Consider the following 6327-nt stretch of genomic DNA (forward strand, 5'->3'; position numbering starts at 1 on the left):
AAAAAAGCCCAATTAAAACAAAACAAAATGATTAATATACGAGTTATTTGTGGTAATAACTTGTTAGGACTGCCATAAAAATTGCTGAGTAAATCCATACAGCAAAAACAGAAAAGTGGTCACTGACAAATATAACATCTACTGCTCTGAAGGTTACATGTCCCTGATTAAAGAGCAGCTTAGCAGGTTCAGTGCGCCTCTGTGTTTACCCACTCCAACATGCAAAGCGATAATTTCCGAATAAGGAAACAAATTACATTAGTCCAAGCCTAATAGTGCATCTCTACTTTATGTTGAAGACACCAGTGAATGCAGGTTCCAAGCAGACATTCTAGAGTCTGTTTAAGCAGGTCTGAGTCCGAGTGCGACAAAAGAGAAACTCTCTTCACTTGCTGCAGTGCCTCACCCAAGCCAGATGCACACTGAATAAGGTACTCTTCAAACTTAAACAGCATATACACTCCCTAGGGTAAGTATTGATTCAATCTCAAACATTATTAATATACAGACTGTACATACAAATGAACATGCAAATCATATCATAAACTTGCCAAGCACAAATCACCACTGTCCAGACCAGTCTCCCATTTCTGAGTGTGTATCCCTCTTTTATTATAGGTTAACCTACAAATATCCACAGAGCAAAATTCTAACTGGCCCTATGGCGCACAGGGATAAAGCCCTGGACTAGATCAACTTGTGTTTGAATGGCAACACACGAGATGGAAGGACTGGGCACAGGAAGATGGGAGCAAATGGATGATGCCACCTTATCCATTCTGGAGGGAGGGAAGCAACTTTGCTCACCACATTGGTGGTACCTACTAGAATGCAAGTGTATCACCTACAGCACAAGTGTACCTTCTCTGCAAGTGGTATGCTGCTTTGTTGAGAGATTGTAACAACAGCTATATCATGTCTTGGAAGGCTGTCAGAGGGCTGACGAGAGGACAGTCTTCAGGATCTGCAAACTGGTCTGCTAACACCTGACTCTCACCTCATCAAGGGAAAAAATGGTCCAGAAGGCTCTTCCTCAATGCAGGAATGCTTAAGTCAAATGGATGTAGACAGAGGAGCCACTGGGCCAATCCTGCTGTTCTATCCTAAGCAGAATCAAGTTCCCAGCCTTTAAAACCATATTTGCATAACAGCTGGTAAATAAACAGCAACATACTTCTTCTTCAAGAATCACCTAATATCTCACTTAACTTGGGTAGCAGTTATTATTCCCCACTGGGTGTGTTGTGTTCCTCTGGTCACTGTCCAATGTACCGTAAATGTGGCCCATGCCAATGGATCCTTTCACATTCTACTCGGACTATGAATGCTGGTTTAGTTGGAATCAGTATACTTTTCCTTTGCTAATTAACATGTATATAAACTCTTTACTATTGCCTTAACTACTTCACTGTTCTCAGAATCATGCACTAAAATCATTATTTTTTACTATAATCAATGGAAGCATTAATAAAAAAAACTTGTTCTATGCACCAACATGACAATAAAATTAGAAGTTCTTGGTTTCTCCTTTATTTTACTAAGGCTAACCCTCAGTCTCTGGTTTAACTACTCAAATGTCTTACTGAAGTCCATTCAAACCATGTCTATTCGTTCCCATTTACAACACTGGAACAAGTTCAACCAACAGGACCTCTTTTTTTTTTTTTTAATGTGCCACTAATTATTCAACTCAGTTTAAAATACTTGAAAGTCCTATGCTAACAGCTGTCCTTTATCTTTGTATTTAATGTATTAGTTGCCGACCTCCTAAATGTTGGTCACAGGATCTTATTGTTACAGCAATACAAATCTACTATGTAAAGTTGTGGTCAGTGTGTACAACTGTCAGACATTTTTTCACATCATTTTTGTATTAGTATAATTAACTTGGTCTGTAAATGGTTCACTGAGATTAGTATCCTACCCCCTTTAAATTTAAGGAACCATGTTGGCTCACATCCAGGAGCCAACTGATTTTCACTGCCTAGTCTTAAGGATTTTTCCATTTGTTCCTTCAGTACACACTGGTCAATCTATAATTTCCAGGATCACTCCTTGCCCAACCCTGGCATCATTGCACTCTTGTACTGCAATGGTACCCTTCCCGACTAAAGGGAAAAACAATGCAGAAAACACAGGAGATTCCTCAAGACTACTACTAACCTGTGACAGGCCAAGAGGAAACCCATCCAGGCCTTGCAATCTATTCTAACTGCTACAATATCTCACCTTTCCTGTAAAGAAACAGGCAAATTCCACAATATGTATCCTTTGTTTTTTTTTTATTTCTTTAGTAATTATTATTTGGGACAGCCTGTTAATCTCTGTTTGTTCTCTGACACCTCTTCCAGTCCTCAACAAGTACTACTGTATCCTGTATTCTCATCTCCCTTAATACCTGAAGAACTTCCAGTACTTCTTAATCCCACTGGCCAGTAAACACTTTCTTATTAAAATGACTGCCTTTTTCATTGCAACATTTTTTGTCCATTTTCTTCCATCTTTCCTCATTTTATTTTTGTCCTAAACACCTCTTAAAGTCACCCCTGGACCCATGCTGCAAGCTTTTTTTACCATTCTTACCAACGCTGACATTCCTTCCCATAAGCCATTCTTACCAACTCAGACATTCCTTCCCATAAGCCATTCTTGCCAATGCTGACATTCCTTCCCATAAGCCATTCTTACCAACGCTGACATTCCTTCCCATAAGCCATTCTTACCAACGTGGACATTCTTTCCCATAAGCCATTCTTACCAACGCTGACATTCCTTCCCACAAGCCATTCTTACCAACGCTGACATTCCTTCCCACAAGCCATTCTTACCAATGCTGACATTCCTTCCCATAAGCCATTCTTACCAACGCTGACATTCCTTCCCGTAAGCCTTCCTTACCAACGCTGACATTCCTTCCCATAAGCCATTCTTACCAACGCTGACATTCCCTCCCATAAGCCTTCCTTAACAGTCCTTTAGTACCTCAGGTCACCTATGCTGTTTCTTTGTTTCCCTATTTACCTAAACACTACACCCTGTAGTCTTGCACTTCAGTTTCATGCCTTGGGCTTTGAAACAAGAGTGAGTGACCACTGTTTCTATCCTATTAGGCTTAGAAACATAACCAATACCCTACTCCTATACAGAGGCTCCCTAACGTATGGCTCAGACCTTGTCTGATTCAAAGTTTTGGTCATCATATTTTCCATTCTTCCATTAGAAGTTGGTCACATCTACCTGCTCTGCACACAACTTGCATTAATCAAGCACCTTATTCAGCATCAACTGAAAGTAGCCATACATCTCCCTCTTCTCACCCACTTGTCTATACATTGTATGCCCATCAAATTTCCTTATAATTCCTACCAAGCCTCAAAATGAGCAAGTTCAATTTATGTTTTACCCTGGTTTCCCCTCTTCTGTCACCCACGTAATGTTAAGCCAGATCTCCAAACCTTTTATCAGCAAAAATAAGTGAAACATGTCCAGACTTTGATGATGAAATCAAAGTAAAGTCAGGCACACTGTTTATGTTTGTCATCAACAATCTATTATAAATTCATTCTATAAAAATGTCACTGGGCATTCCGAGTTGTACAACTCATGTCACATTTAAGGGGATCACCTAGAGGCAAAGAACCTACAGGAAATAAGCAGCAAATCCATAACTGGAAGTGCTTCCGTCTGATCCTCAAACTCAGGGTTTAAGTACGTCTGTACATTTATGGTCAAAAATCTTAGCATCACACAACAGATGGACACTTACTCCAAGTTTCCAGGACATTCTGCTGCTACTATAACTTATTATATTTTTATACAATTACTGGTAGCTGTATGAAAACCACCAACATGGTGAATCTAAGTAAAAAAGGAAAAACAATTTGATTTGCCTATAAGTTCGAAATTCAATCCATTCTAATTTTAGAACCACACACTCAAGAAAATATCACGCTTTTCTGAATGTTACTATGATTTTGCTATTTAAAGATTGGTGTTATTTTTACCATATCTAGTCCTCTTAAAGAGGTAGGGTATCTTCATTGCAACCATACCAGTAAACATTGTTTTCATTGATTCAATGTGCAAGGGAAGTTGGTGATCCCCACTGCAACCTAGTTTTAAAGGGGATGTGGAGGAGCTCCTTAGAAAAACAATCAGCCCCCTTTCCCACCATTTTTCTACATGGGGTTGGGATGTCACCTCAACTGTCACCACCTCTCTCAATTCAGTGCTACCTTCATAAATTCCCTGACAGTCAAGCCTGACTGTAGTAGGTATTATCTTATGTAAGCCATCAATCTCTTGGCCAGATGTCCTTGTGTCTTTTTGCCTTTTTCTTGTCTCTTCCAACTTTTTAGCAAATTGTCTTTTGCTTTCCTGCATAGGACTAAACCACCTTAATCTGTTCTCCTTGACTTTCTCTGCTATTGGGGCTAATTTGGCTTCTGTATGGACATCCGTATTTCTTCATCTGTCCCTCAGTAAGCATACTACCAGCCATCTCAAGCACTTCATCTCCATTACCTCAAGCTTCATCAAATGATTTGCCTTCACTGTCCAAATTTTTTTGCCATACAGAAGCAATGTTCACACCACTGTTTAGTGCACATTTAGCATTCTTCTGTTACACATTACATATGACAGTCTCTTCCAGATGGCTGCAGCACCTCCACTTCTAGCTTGGCCCCCTCTGAGATCATGTTTCCTTTCTCCTCAACAACCTCTACCACAGCTCTGAAGCTGTTAACTTGTTCACTATTTCCCCCTTCTATTTCAGTTTCAGCTTCTTCTTCTTCTGATTTCCCCAATTTGCTGCCATGACAACAACCTTGACTAAACTCTGTTTCAGACTATGTGCCTTCAGTTCTATATTCTAATCCCCTTCCACTTGCTGATTTTCCTGTTAAGTGATTGCTTGTTCTGCCACATTTTCTGCATAACGTATTTATGTTGCTATAACACCTCTGATATGTTTGCCAATGTAGTCCATCCCCAGTATGAACAGTGGTGGGCTCAGAGCTGAACCCTGATGCTGACACCCGCTGGGAACCCTACTGTGAGAAACAATGTTCAAACTTGGACATCGCCTGTATTAATTCTAATGTTTTGGGGACTTTGAATTACTGCAATTGTGCCCCAATCAGCTTTCTTGGGCTCTTGTCATACATTCTTGGACATCGCCTGCATTAATTCTAATGTTTTGGGGACTTTGAATTACTGCAATTGTGCCCCAATCAGCTTTCTTGGGCTCTTGTTTTCGTTTGTCAAATAAGCTCATCTGGGCTGCCTAAAGCTTGAGCATTTTATTCCAAAAAAAATCCAATAAAGATGACAATCCTATTCTCAAAACAGGTTAAGCACAGACAGGTATCATAAAATGACAAAATCTTCATTACTGTAAAGCAACAGGTCAACTTATTTACATATGGGTATACAAATACCAAAACTGTTCAATTTATTCAGTGTATGACATACTAGCACTCTCCACTGTACAACACACTACTCAGATCTCTATCACCTCACTAGAATGTCCTTAATTTTCTAATTTTGTCTCAAATGTTTCCTCCAGCCATTCCAAAATAATCAAGTTTTGAGAAAATGTGCTAGATTCTGATCAACACTGAGAATCATTCACTACCAGACTAGTATTATTTTACGTCAGAAAATAGCTACTTATTTAACTTTCCTTATCCCCTCACCTTCCTAAGTGAATAAGTGCAAGTGTTACAAAGTGTGCCTGTGATTAGCTGTGTCCTTAATTCTGAAGTAAAAAGTTGAGAATTTGGATCATGGGTCAGCAGTCTGACCATAACCAACTAATTAAGAACGTACCCAACCTTCAAATCTGCCACAATCATACACTCTAATAAGCGTTTATAAACCCTACAGCTCTGGACATAACCAAACCATAATACCCAGATCACTCACCCTTTAATTCTAGGGCTATAGAAGACAACAATACGTTCTACCAAAAACACGCCAAGCCCGGAAATACCTCACGGCATCCTTTCACTGAAACACCACCAAACTTGTGTTCACTTCAAAACAATCCGCAGGCAACTTGACAAACTGTACCTCCCAACGCGTGAGGTATTGGTGGGCGAGAATAAACGTAAGGAAGGCCGTTTGTATTGCGGAAGGACTGGAAATGTAAATGCGTCACATCCAGTCCTTGAGGTGTGTAAGCAATTTATACTGACGTTCAGGATTTGGTTTAGTAATACCTCTTAGGATGTTTTCTAGTAAATTATAGGGGTAACCCAACGGGATTCTTAGATGTACATACTGATACGCTAATCGTCGTCATGTTTGCGTCATTCTTCTCAA

General features: G+C 39.8%; 1 protein-coding gene across 1 annotated transcript in view; it reads right to left on the reverse strand.

The window, feature by feature from the left end:
• Nucleotides 1-6071, reverse strand: part of CD2BP2 (CD2 cytoplasmic tail binding protein 2) — a 1650073-nt gene extending 1644002 nt beyond the window's left edge. The window contains exon 1 of the mRNA XM_044086686.1: nucleotides 5929-6071. The gene's annotated coding sequence lies outside the window, so the exon portion shown is untranslated. The remainder of the gene's footprint in view (nucleotides 1-5928) is intronic.
• Between the last annotated feature and the right edge of the window lie 256 nt (nucleotides 6072-6327).

This window comes from Protopterus annectens, chromosome 10.part0 (assembly GCF_019279795.1).
Source record: "Protopterus annectens isolate FY-2018-M chromosome 10.part0, PAN1.0, whole genome shotgun sequence".
Taxonomy (NCBI): Eukaryota; Metazoa; Chordata; order Ceratodontiformes; family Protopteridae; genus Protopterus; species Protopterus annectens.